Source organism: Saccostrea echinata, unplaced genomic scaffold, assembly GCF_033153115.1.
Source record: "Saccostrea echinata isolate AGI-Se365-2 ecotype Australia unplaced genomic scaffold, CSIRO_AGI_Sech_v1 ptg000046l, whole genome shotgun sequence".
Classification (NCBI taxonomy): domain Eukaryota; kingdom Metazoa; phylum Mollusca; class Bivalvia; order Ostreida; family Ostreidae; genus Saccostrea; species Saccostrea echinata.
Genome location: NW_026889795.1, coordinates 3,722,501 through 3,740,586, shown reverse-complemented (window position 1 = coordinate 3,740,586; position 18,086 = coordinate 3,722,501). Strand labels below are relative to the sequence as shown.

General features: G+C 34.5%; 1 pseudogene; it reads left to right on the top strand.

Moving 5' to 3' along the window:
- Positions 1-2,256: 2,256 nt before the first annotated feature.
- LOC133201952 (uncharacterized) overlaps positions 2,257-18,086 on the top strand; it is a 29,998-nt pseudogene continuing 14,168 nt past the window's right edge.

Here is an 18,086-nt window from a genome sequence, read left to right as displayed (position 1 = left end):
ATGTCCTGCATTATTGAAACTATTCTTTAATAGTACACCGTTCTTAAGGGTCATAAAAACGGGAGGATTAATAGAACACTGTTCTTAAAGGGTGAAAATGAGAGAATTTCATTAAGTTTTGACAGAATTTAGGTCACAGGTCTTTGGTAATGACTGTATACCCCTCCCCCCCCCCACCCCCTGTGTATCATAGTAACATACTTCTTATGTCTAATGTATTCTTCTGTGTGGTAAAAATGACCCTGTTAACAGTAAAATTTTAATGTAGGTCATGTGTGACAAAATCAAGGTAGCAAATAACTGTAAACTTCAGTCGATAGACATGGTAAAATGCATGATTGCATGAAAAAGACCTATTAATGTGTTGAATAAAAGATGTAATTATAAGTGAAATTATTTAAGAATATTTTAATAGTGTTTGAACTGAGTAATCAAGTTAATAGATTAGGCTGAGTTGAACAAATCATGTTTTCATAGTAATCCTTTTACTAACATTGAAAACTATGGGAATAAATCAGTAATTCATAAGAAACCAAGTATAAGCATGTTACACTGTAGTAGACATTTATATAATACAAAGACACTTGAAACTTGGATGATAAATAACATACTAAATCTGTATGAAATAACACTTCGCTGATTAAATCTGTATGAAATAACGTTAAATTTGTATGAAATAACATTTTGATAAATCTGTATGGAATATCACTGTGTTATTTATGTGAAATAACACTGTCTTAATTAAACAACTAAAGCATAAACTTACCAACTAACAAGTCTTAATTTTATCAGCATATATCTATCTGATGTGTTTGTTCGAAATGACCCTTACTATGATAGAGCCTACTTAATAATGTAACAATCAATTACCATAATAATTGACAATTTACAGATATCTATTGAATTTGCTCAGTTAAATCTTATAAATATTGTATATTGAATCTTATAGCCTAATTCTTATAATTCAGTTTTAGATGAGAGTAAACAGCTGTCTTTTTTGGACATATTCATACAGATCTCTCACTGTTTCTTAATTTTCTCTCTGTATAGATATTACTGGGGAAATAGAAACAAACAAAAATTAAGTTCTATGGTGTTTATTCTAGAATAAAATGAAAATCTTAAGTATACTTAAGATTTATACACACATTCTCTTACAAACTTTTGACTTACAAAAAGTTTGGTAACAGACCTTGAACAAATAAAATCCTCACTTTTCATTCCTTTATAATATATAATTATTCTGAAAGACGTATCATGCATGGAACACAATAACCTCTCAATAACAATTATTTACATTTGCAAATATTTTTCTTAGATGAACCTATTAAAGAGAAAATATGTTCAATTTTGTAAGAACTTATTAGGGGTCAGAGGTCATGGCGTGACCGAATCACACAGCGAGATGATATCTTGTGTATATATTTCTGTCATGGTGACACTGGTTTTGGAACTTCGAAGCCGTTAAAGCGACGAAAAAGATAAAATTATTGAAACATATATTTTTTTTCGTTCAACAAATAATCATTAGTTCTTTCTTCAGTGTGAAGAATGTTTTTAATTAGCCTAAAATCACGCTTACCTTTTTAACCAGAAATTCCTTTGAAGGTAGGTAAACTGAAGACGATACCACCGCTTTTGATTTCATATATTAAGAACTCATACCATAATAATATTTATTATATATATAATATTTATTTATATATAATAAGATTATTCTCAGTAGCGACCATGGTTTTTTCATTATGAACAGACATTTCCTGAACTGGACTGCTGAACATCAATGTAAGTATTCAAATGTTGGAGCGAGGCGAACTCTCAAGACCAAACAGCTGCTAGGTCATTGCGCGTCACAACATAGCAATACGGCGGGCCGTTCGTGTAATAAATGCAGTTCTTTTCAGAATATTCGTCTCAAATGTAAAAAAAAAGTAATAAACAACAATGTTAAAAAGTTCACTGGGAAATGAACTTGGTTGGTACGTGATCAAATCTTCTGAGAAGCCCTTCGGGCTTCAAAGAATTTGATCACGTGCCCTACCAAGTTCATTTCCCAGAGAATTTTTTAACATTGTTGTTTATTTCTTAAATGAACTGCAATAATCGTCACATGGCAGCAGTGTGTTTTTAATTTGAATAAATGTTTTACCCACAGTGGACAAACCCCTTGATCTTCCACATTCCAACCTTGGAGAATCTGGCTCAGGTCACCACTGGGGACACAAACGAGAGTAGGGAAAGTCTAGACGACTCCCATGAGAGTTAGGAGGGTTACCATCGGGGGGTCAACCTTGGACGAGGGAGGGGCTTTTATCTCAGCTTCAGGGCTGCAGTCGATCGATCATACGACCCAGTCCCTCAGGAACTCAGTACCATGGATCCACGTAAGTAAAGGGAGGGTACTTTAAAAATCCATTATATATTGTGTGTAGTCTATATTTAAAGGACCATCTCAGAGTTTTTTTTTTTTCAAAATAAAAGAACTTATCTCCTTTACTAAGTAAATCAGGTTTATGTATTTCAAATAACATTATTATTTTGTAATTGGAAAAATTCCTCACAGTTCATGGTTTTGATAAACCAGATAATATAAATACAACAAACCATCAAAAGTATTGATAGATCAGGCAGTTTGACTCATTTCTGCATATCATGTTGAAAAATTAGGCATTGGCATATCTCTTTATATTATGTTGATAGATCAGACACAAATCATGTTTAAGCTCAAACCAAGTGCACATTTACCTTCACATACAAGTCTGATAAATCAAGTACCTCTGTTTGAAGTCAAAAACGGAGCAAAATAGGACATGTAGTAGCAGCTGCACTAAAGAGGCTGTAATTGGCAAGGAGGATGTGGTAGTCATGGGCCACAGCATGGACTAAATTGATTGTTTCACTTCACTTCCGTTTATTGCATGTGAATTCTGTTGTTTTTTTCTTCACATGGAAGGAGGCATGAAGACTTGAGATCCACTGATTATTTTCTTTAAATTATAGCACTTTTCAACATAAGTCTGAGTTCTGCTATCTTCTATTTCTAGGTCTACTGGTTGAAGACCAGTAAAGCTTATGCAATGGTAAGGCGACTGTTGTCTAAGTGATACTCTTCTTACAGATTTGATCCAGTTTAAATAAAACTTTAAGATTTTAAAAATAGAGATTTCTGTGAAAAATCTTTTAAAACTTTATACGACCTACAGTTCTTTTCTGATTTAATTGAAACTTGGAATGCAGGTATACTACACCAATATGATATTGGGTTGTAATTTTGATTAATGTTTCAACGATTTCCAAAAAACATAATTATGTTGAGTTCTTTCAAAATGCTACTTCTACATTTTTGGTCTGATTTCAATAAAACTTTGAATTGATGTCTACTTTGTACACCAAATGTTCAAAATGTTGTGTTTGACAGTTTTTAATTTCCATGAATAAATATTACAATGGCTACTTATTAAAATTTAAAAATATGTATAGAATTCTTTCAATATAGAACTCCTTCTACAATTTAAATTTATTTCAAGGAACTTGGAACAGCAGAAGACTAAGTCAAAACTCATAATTCTATATAGATGTGCTGCCATAATTACTAAAAAGAGAATGTGTGAAAATGTTTCAAAATTCTGCTCTGCCAACAGTTTTGATTTGATTCCAAAAAAAACTTTGAAGAATTTTAGTAAACATCATAATTCTGCAAATATAAAACTGAAAAAATATAATTAGAGTCCAGGTACTACCTTTATCATTTTTTTCTTTATTTATTACAAATACAAACCAGTAGAGCTACAGACTCATCAGAGACCTCTGCTTGATCACTCATGCCTTAATGTTGTTCATGTTTTGTATACATGCTTAAATATGTGTGTTTTTGGTTGTTTCTACAGTGTACTGGTAGAAATCATTTGTCCTGACTTACATGGTGGTCGTTTTGTCTTTTGATGACCGAAGTGTCGGATCTACTAAATAGATACAAGGTCAAGGATGGAAAGAGCAAGAGCCACTTAGGGCCTTTTTTGGCCCTGAGAATTTCTGAAAAATCGAAACTGCTCAGTTTTGGTTGAAAATGCAGTATTTATAACTTAGACCCTTGGTGGCCGGGTATCTATTGAACATGACGTAATTTTCTCTCTAGTCAATGCATTATGACGTCATAAAATGCGTCATTTTCCCCATATCCTGTAAATTCCCTTAAAAATGACCAAAAGTTGACATATTTTTTCAATATTTCACATAGAGCACAACCTCTGATCCAAAATATGCAATTACATAACTAAAGATCTGTTTCTGAAGATCACAAAACATGTTTTAATTTTTGGATCGTGGGCTGTGCTCATATTTTAATTCTTTGCTGAAGGCAGTCAAATACACATGTTTTCTGCAAAATTCAAGAACATTGCATTTTCTTAAAGCCTCTTTTCCAATGCTTGGATTCTCAAAAAGAAATTTTGTTATTGGAAATGAAAGCACCAAGTCTCTACTTTATTTTGATATATGAAATGGGACAGAGGGTGATAGTCAATTAATTGATATAAGGACAGGGCCACTTTATGCATAAAGTGAACCTAGCTCTTTATATAAAGCACTAAAAATGACCAACGACACGAACAATAGAAATTGTCAAATTTTTGGGACGCCCTGTCCCTTCCTCAGGACAAAGAAAAAAGTTAAGAAGTAATAAAAACAAAGGAAATAGAAAAACAAAAACGGCTAGCACTACTACTAAACTACCAAACACTATTTATTTACAATGTTACATGTTGAATTTGAATTTGATAATCAGTTGTAAAGAAATAAATCCGGACCGCTATGAAATACGTCCGGTCTCTCTTACTCTACAAGGAGAAAGAAAATAGCAGCAGGGTAACTCTGGTAACCACATACCATCCCGTCCTTAAGAACCTCAGCGGTATTCTTAAAAAGAACCTGCCAATTCTCCACTCTAACAAAAGAATGGCAGAAGTCTTTAAGAAACCTCCATTGGCTGCTTACAGGCGCCCGAGGAACTTAAAGGACATGGTAGTTAGAACCAGATTGGACAATCCATTACCTAATGGAGGCTTTAGAGCTTGCTCTGACAGAAGATGTCTTCTCTGTAAGCACAGCTCTGACACAGACAGCTTTAAAAGCCCCGTTACAGGCCGCAGCTACAGAATTCTAGGGAATTTGTCTTGTCAAACAGAAAACTGCATATATCTCATCAGTTGTAAAGTTTGTTCCAAACAGTACGTTGGGGAAACGGGAGATCGACCATTAAGACCAAGAAACTCAATGAACCCGTTGTGGAACATTTTAACCTTGAAGGTCACAAATGGACAAATGGGAGGACATGACAGTAGTGGTTATTGACGATAATCCGAATTGGACCTATGCTCAGAGAAAAAGCAAGGAAAAGTTCTGGATGCACAGACTGAAGTCATTCCGCCCTAATGGTATCAACAAACTAAATGACTTCACCAGGATGAACGTGAACTAGACCCAATTCCCGATTGTAACAAACAAGTTTATTCTCTCTATATATAGAGTTAACTTTACCCTTAATTCGCTTTATCAATTCTGGGACAACCCACGCATAGATTTTTTGCTTACATTTTTGTTTATTATTTCTTTTATCCGATAATCAGTCCTAAAACATTTCCAAATTACATTTATAATACATCTAAATTATCTTTCTTTGGTTTCTTTTTATTATGTAAAGTTAAGCTATTTTGAGAGAATAAGACAGTGTACGATTTACTGCTTGGCCGTTATTAATTAGCGATAATGAATTCGTTCAATTATGTAAATCGCACTTCACCAGAGTACATCCGAGAGACCGGACGTATTTCATAGCGGTCCGGATTTATTTCTTTACAACTGATTATCAAATTCAAATTCAACATGTAACATTGTAAATAAATAGTGTTTGGTAGTTTAGTAGTAGTGCTAGCCGTTTTTTGTTTTTCTATTTCCTTTGTTTTTATGACTTTCTTTGTCCTGAGGAAGGGACAGGGCGTCCCGAAAATTTGACAATTTCTATTGTTCGTGTCGTTGGTCATTTTTAGTGCTTTATATATAATGTGTCAAGTACTTAACATCTTATGCTTCGTATTGAATATTACACCTCTTTCTTGCAGATTTTTAAAAAAAAATTCTTTTTAATCAAATATTGTTCCATGCATTTAAATATTTATATTCTTGATTTTAATATAAAACACCAAGATATTATGGACACTGAGCCTAGAAAGAAGATTAAAATCAGAATGATCCACTTAATTCCACTTATGGGGCACTTGCACAGCAGTGCAGACAGAAGATAAGCAAAAGTTGATAAGGTGTACCATATTCTGTAACAATATGATGTCAAAATTAACGACCATGACAACAACAAAAACAGCACACACGTGTTACAAAGCAGTACGATTTCTACAGCAACGTACAGAAGTCCACAAACAAAAACAAGATCAACGACTACAGCAAAATGACATCTAGACACAAAATAGTTACTAAAACAAAACTGAAAGTGAAACAAACTGAAAATGAAACAGACAAAATACTGAATGAAGCAGACAACAACAACATACTGAGTTACTAAAACAAAACTGAAAACAAAACAAAGAACATTAAAGCATGTATGTATCACTTCAATAGACAACAACAACATAAATCAGGACAAACAAAGAACACATAAAGCAAATATGTATAACTTCAACAGACAACAACAACATATGTCAGGACAAACAAAGAACTCATAAAGCATGTATGTATAACTTTAACAACAACAACAACATAAGTCAGGACAAACAAAGAACACATAAAGCATGTATGTATGACTTCAACAGACAACAACAACATATGTCAGAACTAAAGCATGTATGTATAACTTTAACAACAACAACAACATAAGTCAGGACAAATGATATCTGATATCGAGTAAGTAAAAGAAGTAATATCAACAACAATGAAAACATACATAGTATATATATATATATATATATATATATATATATATATATATATATATATATAATGTTTTTTTTTATTTGGTAAGTAGATACAGTTTGACTAGAAATCTAATGTTTTAATAGATAACTTTACTCTAAACACATGGAGTAAATAGTGTTTTAAAGTAGATACATGTAGATCTGGCCTGGCGTTTCTTATATCATTCCTCACTGAGTGGAGGATATCATTAGTAGATACATGTAGATCTGGCCTGTAGTTTCTTACGACATTCCTCACTGAGTGGATTTTATCATTAGAGAGCCTTTATACCTAATGAATTATTAAGATTTTTATTATACTTTAAACATACTTTTTTCCACAGGGTCATAATTCAATTGAATCACAATTTTTGTGTAATCCCCGATAGAAAATTAATTGGATTTCCTGGATTTGCTACCATATGTCTTCAATTAAATTTGAGTACTCAGTGACAAATTTCTGCTGAAAATCTTAGACCATGTGGGAAAAAGTACATTTACAGTAGTTCATGATTAAATGTGATCCTAATTAAATAAAAATTGATTAGCTTTGTAACTTGTACGTATTAGACCAAGTGTGTGCATGCATGTTATATAATATTAGGGGAGTATTTTGATCACATTAAATTTTGCTTTTCATTTAGTAAACTTGCTTATCATGCACTATATAACATGAGATATTTTCAAAATAATGGCAGAATCTAACATGTTTGTTTAACATTTTATCAAGGTTGTACCAAATTATATTTTTGACAGGCAAACAGGTTATTTTTGCAGCAAATATACCTTGTATATTGGAATGAATATCTTGTTCATAGATAATCTAGATATTAGTCTGCTTGTACACTGGAAATAATTCAAATATAAATCGTGATGATTTATGTATCATATTTGCTTTACCAAAAAAAAAATGTTTGTACAAAAATATATCATCTGCAGACCTGTTTATAAATAGAGAAATTTGTTAAAAACACTCCTAAAATTGAAAAAAATTCAGTTATATCAATCTCTAATATTTGTACAATGCAATGTACATCTCGGGTCTGAGTCCTTTGGTTGTTAAAATTCAGATAGTATTGATTTCTTGTATGACTATACATTGATACCTTTAACCCGATGTAATGTGGATTTGCCTGTTTGATAGCACCCATATTTTCATAGTTACAATTCCGTATTTCCATGGTAACCTTGATTTGTTGCTATGGTTACAGTGGAAAAGGAGAGCAGTGAGGGAGGGTCGGTCACACAGGGAGGGATCACAACCTCAAGACATTCCTCCATGAGAAGCGAGTCAGAGGACCCCAGAAAAGCCAAGAAGAAACTCACCAAGGAAAAGAAGGGTCCAGGGGGAATTTTTAAAGGTTTACTGAGGTATGGTATGGGGGTCCAGGGGGAAATATTTAAAGGTTTACTGAGATATGGAATGGGGACCCAGGGGGAATATTTAAAAGTTTGCTGAGGTATGGTATGGGGACCAAGGAGGATGGGATGTAAGGGGAATATTTAAAGGGTTACTGAGGTATGGAATGGGGGTCCAGGGGGAATATTTAAAGGTTTACTGAGGTATGGAATGGGGACCCAGGGGAATATTTAAAGGTTTACTGAGGTACGAAATGGGGACTCAGGGGGAATATTTAAAGGTTTACTGAGGTATGGAATGGGGACCCAGGGGAATATTTAAAGGTTTACTAAGGTATGGAATGGGGACTCAGGGGGAATATTTTTAAAGGTTTACTGACGTATGGAATGGGGACCCAGGGGGAATATTTAAAGGTTTACTGAGGTATGGAATGGGGGTCCAGAGCATATATCTAAAAGAAAACATGTAGATATATAGTTAAGTTGAAAATGTTTCTTACTAGAAAATTTCATAAGATATGAGTGAGTGGGGGAAAAAGTATATTTGATTTCATGTGATGTGGTTAAGGATTTAAGATACAGATAGATTTTATTGTAGGAGGAGCAACAAAAGCAAAAAGGAGGAGGCAAAAACACAGGAGGAAACAGACAGACAGACGGGGTCAGAGGAGAGATCAAAGTCAACAGACTCTAGGAAAGACAGGTAAACTATAGATGGGGGGGATTGTCAGGGTGTTTAAACTAAGGGTAGAATTAGAGGAATTGAATAGAAATTTAGATAGAGAAGACAGGTAAACTATAGACGGGGGGGGGGGGGATTGTCAGGGTGTTTAAACTAAGGGTAGAATTAGAGGAATTGAATAGAAATTTAGATAGAGAAGACAGGTAACTTATAGACGGGGGTGGATTGTCAGGGGTGTTTAAACTAAGGGTAGAATTAGAGGAATTGAATAGAAATTTAGATAGAGAAGACAGGTACACTATAGACGTGGGGTGGATCTTCAGGGGTGTTTAAACATAGACTGAAGTTTAAAAACTTCAAATTGGATTGAAATACAGGTAAATATTTTTCATAGTTATCATTTTCTCCAGATTTTGATGGTGAAAAAAAAAATTGGGGGGTGGGGGACTAGCTAAACTTGGGTTCTGAAAGGTAACTTCAACTTTAAAGAAAAATATAAATTAATGAAAACAAATTTTTTGTACTTTATGTGAAATTTCCATCTCGTAAAACTGATTTCAGTTTTAAGGAGTTGTTTGAGGAAACTGAATATGAAAGGTAAACATTCTTACAGTTTTCATTTATCAGAAAGAAAGTCATGACCCGCACTTGACAAGGAAATAGCTCATCATAGCACATACATTAATAGACACTGGAGTGAAGATGGTATGTGACGGTACATATAATTGTCGTTTTGTACATATTGTCGTCGGCGACGATATGTACCTACCCTCACTGCACATATTGTCGTCCATCGGTACATATTGTCGCCGGCTGAAAAGTTACACATGTACATATTGTCGCTGGCGACATTATGTGCCTCACCCTCACTGTACATATTGTCGCCCCACATATATTGTTGCTTAAAGATTTCTTTTGTTGTTTTTTTTTTGGTAGTTTTGTGAATGTAATTGGTGTGTGAACCACATCGACGTGTCTCATGCTACTCCATGCAGCGTGATTGTGATGGTACATTTTGTCGTCCTGTTCATATTGTCGCCGGCGACATTGTGTACATACACATATACCCTAACTGCGCATATTGTCGTCCATCAAAACATGTCGCATGACAATGCACGGCAATGATCCATATACATGTAAATATGACTAGAGAAACCAAAAACTTCAAAAATGGTCATATACACTTAATTTGATCGCCGAAATATGGTTGAAATATTACCGACTCGGCGTTAAACAATAATAATCAATCAATCAATCCATATAAATATAACTAATCACTGCATTGCTGTTTTTGAGAAGATAATTTCCCCAAATATTCTTAAGTAAAACTGATCGCCCATTGTGGTTCTACCCTACTCCTGGGGTCATGATGTGAACAAAATTGATTTTGTTTTTTGTTATAATGTCACTCTCGAGAATTTTTTCATTCATAAGTAGACGTCACCACTTGCCGGTGGAGGGCTTCAAATTTAGACCTATACTTAGCACTCAGGGTCATTAAGCAGTGAGGGATCTTTTTCAAGCCAGCACCTCAAAATTGAACTAACGCTATTTATGAAGCTTTCACATAAGTATTACCTCTTTTGACCCAGTACTTCTTGAAAAAAAATGAAAACTTTGATCACCTACTGTAGCCACACCCTTCCCCCGAGGGACATGATCTGAATAAACCTGAATCTACACTTCATGATGAAACTTTCACATAAGTTTCAACTTTTCTGACACATTGGTTCTTGAGAAGATTTTTAAAATATGTCACTAAATTTTCACTAATTCGTAACTAGTATTCTTGAAAGAGGGCATGGCCCTTCATTTCAACAAGCTTGAATTCCCTTTATCCACGGACGCTTTATGGCAAGTTTGCTTGAAATTGGCCCAGTAGTTCTTGAGAAGAAGCTGAAATTGTGAAAAGTTTACAGACAGAGGGACGGTCAGACAAAATGTGATCAGAAAAGCTGACTTGAATTCCAGTTCAGGTGGTCTAAAAATGTCAACCCCTACACCAATTATATCGGCACATGATTGTATTTAAGAATAACCCAAAAAATAATTTCCAAATAATCATTACTACTGAACAAAAAATGTTTAATGAGAAACAGTGCATATTCTAAATAGCATAGACTTACCTCTTAAATGTCAAAAATTTAAGAAGTTGTACATGTGTATATTGGCACTGTCAACTATTTTAAAAATTAGGTCAAAGGTCAAGTTCAAGGATAACTAGGTCGGTAACCATGGTAAAATACAAAAGTCATAGTGCTAAGCTATATATGTGCAAAATATCAAATATCAAATCCATATACATATATACCTCTAACATTTCTCGAGATATAAGGTGTGACAGACGGATGGACGGACAGCTAGACAGAAGCTCGGCAGGCGACACAAAAATGACTTTGCAGTTCCTTGGAAAACTTTTTAAAGACTTCTCCTATATATTCCACCGTAAAACTTCGATCCCCTGTTGAGGACCCAACCTATACGTGTACCATGGGTCATGATTTGAACAATCTTCAATCTTCACTATCTGAAGGTGATTCCTTAAAATGACTGATCATTGCTTTGCTGTTCTTGAGAAAAAGATTTTTCAAGATATTTCCTATATGGCCTCAACCTACAAGAAGGGTGACTTGGTGCCGTTGACCACCCCTGGACTTGCAGGTGAAAGTCCTGCCAGGGGCAAGTAAGAACTTGGGTTGCATCTTCGAGGGCAACAATAATTTAACTAGGGAGGAATGTAATGGTTTGACCCTGGATATAGGCCTGCATGGCTCGGTAGGTAGAACACCTGACTAGTGGTGCAGGGGTCCCGGGTTCGATTCCCGGTCCACCATTATTACATTTTCTCCTTTGCTTTATAGATTTGAACAATCTCGAATTTACACTTCTTGAAAATGCTTCTCTATCAGTAAAACTAATTATGGCGTTGCAGAATTTTAAAGATTTTCCCTATGTTTAGAGGCCCGTAGAACGCGGGGGGGGGGGGGGGCAGTTTTTTCTGAGTATAGTTTTTGCTATAGTAAATTTTCCTTTTGTTGATTCTACATACAGCATTTATAGTCATAGCACCTACACAAAATATAGTTAATTCTATCAGTTTGGACGAACTCTAAAAACGGCGTGAACTCCGAAAACGAAGTCTTTGGCACCATCATGCATTGCGGCAAAATGGCGTCCGATGTAAACAAACGTTTTCTTCAATTATAGGCCTGCATAATGGCTGTATTTAGTGGGGGGGGGGGCGACCTCCCACTTTTTTCTGAGTATAGTTTTTGCTATAGTAAATTTTCCATTAGATGCTGGTTGACCCCCCCCCCCTCCCTTTTGATATTTAAGGTCGAGAACAGGCAAATTCAAGGATTTGGACAGTAAATAAGTTTTTTTTTCTTTTTGCTTGTAAGATAATTTTGGGAAGTTGCCCCCCCCCCCTGTATTTTTGGCCATTTTTTTTTTTTTTCATGTCAGATTTTTTTGGGAAGTTGGCCCCCCACTTTTGAAACCGTTGCTACGGGCCTCGTTTATTTCTTTGTAAAACTTTGATTGCTCATGGTATATTTGACATACATTACCTTATTATACTGTGTGTTGATTCTACATACAGCATTTATAGTCATAGAACCTACACTAAATATAGTTAATTCTTTCAGTGTAGACGAACTCCAAAAACGGCGTGAACTCCGAAAACGAAGTCTTTGGCTCCATCATGCATTGCGGCAAAATGACGTCTGATGTAAACAAACGATGGATTGTCGTTCGTTTTCTTCAAATATACGCCTGCATAATTGTTGTATTTAGTAGGGGGGGGGGACCCAACTTTTTTTGAGTATAGTTTTTGCTACAGTAAATTTTCCTTTAGATGCTGGTTGCCCTCCCTACTTTTTTGATATTTAAGGTCGAGCACAGGCAAATTCAAGGATTTGGACAGTAAATTAACCTTTTTTTTTTGCTTGTAAGATAATTTGGGAAGCCCCCCCCCCCCCGTATTTATTTTTGGTCAGTGTTTTTTTTTTTGTTTTTTGTTTTTTTTTTTTTTTTTTGCTTGTCATTTTTTTCGGAGGAAGTTTGCCCCCACTTTTGAAACCGTTGCTACGGGCCTCATTTATTTCTTTGTAAAACTTTGATTGCTCAATGTAGTCCATTTCTGTAGCTACTCTCTGTGATCATGATTTTAACAAAATTTTATTTTAAAATAAATGTGGATGCTTTCATATCAAAATGCCTATTTATGGCTTTGCTGTTACTTGGAAAAAGATGTTTTAAAGACTTCTTCGATATACTGGTATTCCAATGTAAAACTGAGATCACCCATTGTGGCCCCACTCTCCACTCTCATGATTTAAACTAACTTGAATCTAGAAGAATTAATAAAGATATCTTCTATATATTCTTATGTAATTAAGACTTTAAAACCCTGTTGTAGCCCTGCCCTACCCCCAGGGTAGATTTCTACACTACATGTTAGCAATTTAAGCGTATTATATGATGCCATGTAATATTTTTTTTAAAATGATAATTCCAACTTTAATCTTGGAAATTCCAACTTTAAAGTTGTATTTTCAACCTAAGTCGTTTTGCAACGTAAATCGTGGTTTTTAAAACTTTAAGCTTGGCTTCTCCAATTCTAAAGTTGGTAATTCCAACTTTAATCTGGGGCTTTTCCTACTTTAAAGTTGGAATTAAATTCCCACTTTTAAAAAAAATATCATGTGGCACCAATACGCTTCCATAACCTGAAGATGGTTCTATATTTAACAAATATGATTTAATCATATAGACTTAATTAAGAAGGTTTTTAAATTGCGAAAAAATACGATCTGCTTGCAAATCATAGAACGAAATTAATGTTGATGTGATTGGCGGGGAAATGAACTTTTTTTTTAATTTTAGAGTGTGGAGGTGGTTATTGGTCCACATTTCAGTGGCATATGTATTGAACATGAATTCTGCAATGTTTCTTATATTATTCTCAAAGAAGATGGGTGAACAAGGCGGGCGAAGTACCTACAGTGCGACAAACATGAAGTGAAAAATAAAATCTTAATTATATCAAAATTTTCTTTGATATTTCATCTAACGCTAAAGTATACTTTATGTAAAATCTCTACAATTTACAAAAATCTCACAAAGACTGAAATTATTTGCCTATGAAATAGCATACACACACTAAAGAGGACACAAAAGGATCATTTTCTCATACTTTAATTAACAAAATTTTTCGATATGAGTGGGTCTTCGCTCCATTTTTTTGAAAGTTAATCCTAAAAGTTTGCATAAAAATATATATTTTTTGCTTACAAAAACATGGAGCAAAGACCCACTATACCTTAAAAGTACACTTTTATGACAAAGCATTCGCATCTTTCCGAGAAATACTTGAAGTCCATTAAGTCAAGGGTCTGTGTAGCGTAGTGGTTAGCGTGTTAGTTTCAAATCAGTATGATACTCCGGATTTTTATTGCAAGGGTTCCAATCCCACGAATAAATAACATTTTATTTTTTAATAAATGAAAAAAAAATTTCCGAGATCTTTTTTTCTCAGAAAAGTTTTGTTGATCATAAGTTCATAAATTTCAATAATGAGAACTTTCCTTTAAATACTTAATTCACAAATTGAATACGATTTTTAAATATCTGAAGCTATAGGCATTCTGCACGCCTTGTTCACCCATCTTCTTATGCATATCTTACTCAATCCGTGCGTGCGTGCGTGCACATATGCGTTACCAGCAAAGGGTAAATAAACATCGGGATCGAGATACTTGAAATCATGTTGCAAAAAGGTCAAAATCGAAACGAAGAAGTGACGGATAGGGGCCTACGGATACAAGCGAATTGATTCACTGTAGAACTAGAAGGCAGCATTATTTAGGGAGCCACACAGCCACATTTCTGAAGTAGTTGGTGAAATAAGGACAGAACCCGTATTTTGGTTTGTTTACGATAGATTATAAATAACCTACGAACAAGGAAGTAGAATTATCTGGATTCTGTTGATTCTTGTCAAACTTTGTAAATTTGACATACATTACCGTATGTTACTTTGTGTTGATTCTACATACAGCATTTATAGTCATAGCACCTACACAAAATTTAGTTAATTCTATCATTCTAGACGATCTCCAAAAATGGCGTGAACTCTGAAAACGAAGTTTTTGGCTCCATCATGCATTGCGGCAAAATGGCGTCCGATGTACACAAACGATGGATTGTCGTTCGTTTTCTTCAAATATATGTCTGCATAATTGCTGTATTTAGTGCATTGTCAGGGATCACTTTGGGCTGTGGCCTTGCGCCATTTAGCGCACAAGTTATATTTAGCAGTCAGGGGTGAGACTGAAATCCGTCATTTTTAAAATGACGATTTTAAGCCATAAAATAAAATTTTTATTATGACTTTAACTCGTCATTTTTAAGAAAATGACGAAAAACAGTCATAAAAATTTAGAGTGTTTATAGAATACCGAGTTACCTCTCTTTGAAAAATGTTAGATCCACCAACCGAAAAAAGGACAAAAAACATCGTAAACGAACTTCATTTCTCTAATACAGTTGACTACAATACTGGTTATGTTGACAGTATAAATTTCCCAAGCAAAAAATAAGAGTGGAAGAGTTATTTGTCAATTTATTTGCATTAAATAGGAAAGAAGACGAAAATGACGATATTCCGTCTTTTTTCAAAATGGAGGGTCTGGGTGCACTGAAATATCTCGCTTGTTTTACGGGGCGCACTACTTTTTTATGGCTTTAACTTTTTGTCGAGACTTTTCTCTACAAGTACGTATTCTTCCAGACGGTGTACTATTTGTTTTTATAGGGCTAAAAGCCATGTAAAAATGGCGAATTAGTTCTACCAAAATTCGACATTTTACAGCTAAATAATAACTTTCACCTTCCATGTTGATGTTCTAACGCACGTGGTCGACAGTAATTAGTGACCCGGATGAAATGAAACTTGCGTAAACACTCTTCTTTCAGCGGTGAATTCAAATTTCGCTTTTATGTAACCAGGATAGAAGAATTAAGTTGAAAAAGAAAATATGACGATAGTAAGTCATATTGACAAAAATGACGAAAATACGTAGTTAGTAAATATGACGATTATCCATCATTTTTCAAAAATGACGGATTTCAGTCTCACCCCTGACTGTTTAGAGTACAAGTTTCCTACTGTATCGGAGATACAGGGCAGGGCTTAAGGTGAGAGTGATACATGTAGCTCGAGCCAGGCCCCGCCCTGTATCTCAGATACAGTAGGAAACAAGTATTCTAAATGACTTGTGACATGATATGACCTCACTAATTTACATGTGTATTTGGGTAAATATCTCTCAACCAATCAGATGATTTTGCAGAAAGTTGATTAAGTAACCCATTTTTAGCAATCGCAACTGAAATGCCGAAGTGGACATGCAGATATCTATCAATTTAAATAATTATAATTATGAGATGCATTATATGATGTGTTTTCCCAAAATTTAATTTATATTTGATTGCGTAGGTTTTTTCCTTTCTATTTAGCTCTTGCTGACTTTTTTTAGCTCACCTGAGCTGAAAGCTCAAGTGAACTTTTCTGATCACATTTTGTCTGTAGTCCGTTTGTCCGTCCGTCTGTCTGTCCGCCTGTCCGTCCATCTGTAAACTTTTCACATTTTCGACTTCTTCTCCAGAACGACTGATCGTATGACGTATCTAAACAAATTTTTATGTTCTTGGTGTCTCGTTCAGAGAGAACAGCAAGGTTAGTGAAAATATCAGCGTGGTGGAAATGCCAAAGATTAACCTCGAAGGGTAACGTTAGCCTATAGAATTCAGTGATGGAAGTAAGATTTATGCTAGTTTGTGTGGAGTTATGTAATCTTTGGTAGTACAGTGCTTGGATAGTAATTGAAAATCGGATATATGTTGTCTTTGGTGCGTTCTTTACATTGGATCAGCGAGACATGTGTATAGCCCCATTAGGGTTAGTTGTGTCTGGCATGACTAACCCCCCTATTATGCGTGCGCCAACTAATCCTGTTGACACAAAGGGAGACTGACTAAGCCCTGGGACTAAGTCAACAAAACAAAATAAAATACATTAAAAAAAAGAACACCAGCACAATCAACACCTTTAAATACAATAAAATACCTAATATATAATCAAATGGAAATTAAAAATAAAATTTAAAATGACTTTAACAAAAAATAAGGTATGAATGACAGGGATGTTGAAATCATTCCTTGAGTTTCAACTCAGCCAGTTATTATGAAGAAAACTCATATTAGTTGTCAAAGATAGTATGGACTAACCCAATATTTATGAGAAAATTCATGTTAGTTGACTAAGTTAGTCACTCTAAACATAATAAACAATAGAAATTCTTGTTAGTTGTCTAAATTAGTCTAACTAAGGGTTTCCTTCTTGAAAACCCCAAATTCCAATAATCAAAATAATTCCAAATTCCAATAATACACTGTTTTTACAACACCAGAGCGTCTGGTTGATCAAGACATATGCCTTAACAGGGAATCGTACACGGAATTTTTCCTTCGTTTAGATTACACAAGAATCTTTTTACCAAATACTGAATATAAAACGTCATTTATTGTATTTACAATGTAATGATATAATTCTCAACATATTAAATATATATTCTAATATGTAATAGTGAATTTAGAAAACTTTTGATTATTAATCCGAAACAAAAATCGTACAAGTTATTAATTTTGCATACACACACACTCGCTCGAAATTCCTGCAAGTCCAAAGGCAAAGATCGGACCTACTGACCTGAAACAACGGAAGCTTACATTTTTTACTTCAAATAAAATTTCGTGAACTCTTTCATCGCCAGAGCTAAAAGTAGATTATTCTATCAATGTGAGTCAAACTGCTTAAAATTCAATGTTAGATATTTCAAAAGTTACTTGAATGATATTAATTTTACAGATTTCTCTAAATAAAATTTCTGTAATAGATCATTTTCAGTAGGCCCAAATTAGCAAGAGTTATTTCCCGTTGGCCTCCACATTGGAGGTCAACATGCTCATATTCCTTCATTATTTAACCAACATTAACTTTTTAAACTGGCCATTGTGGG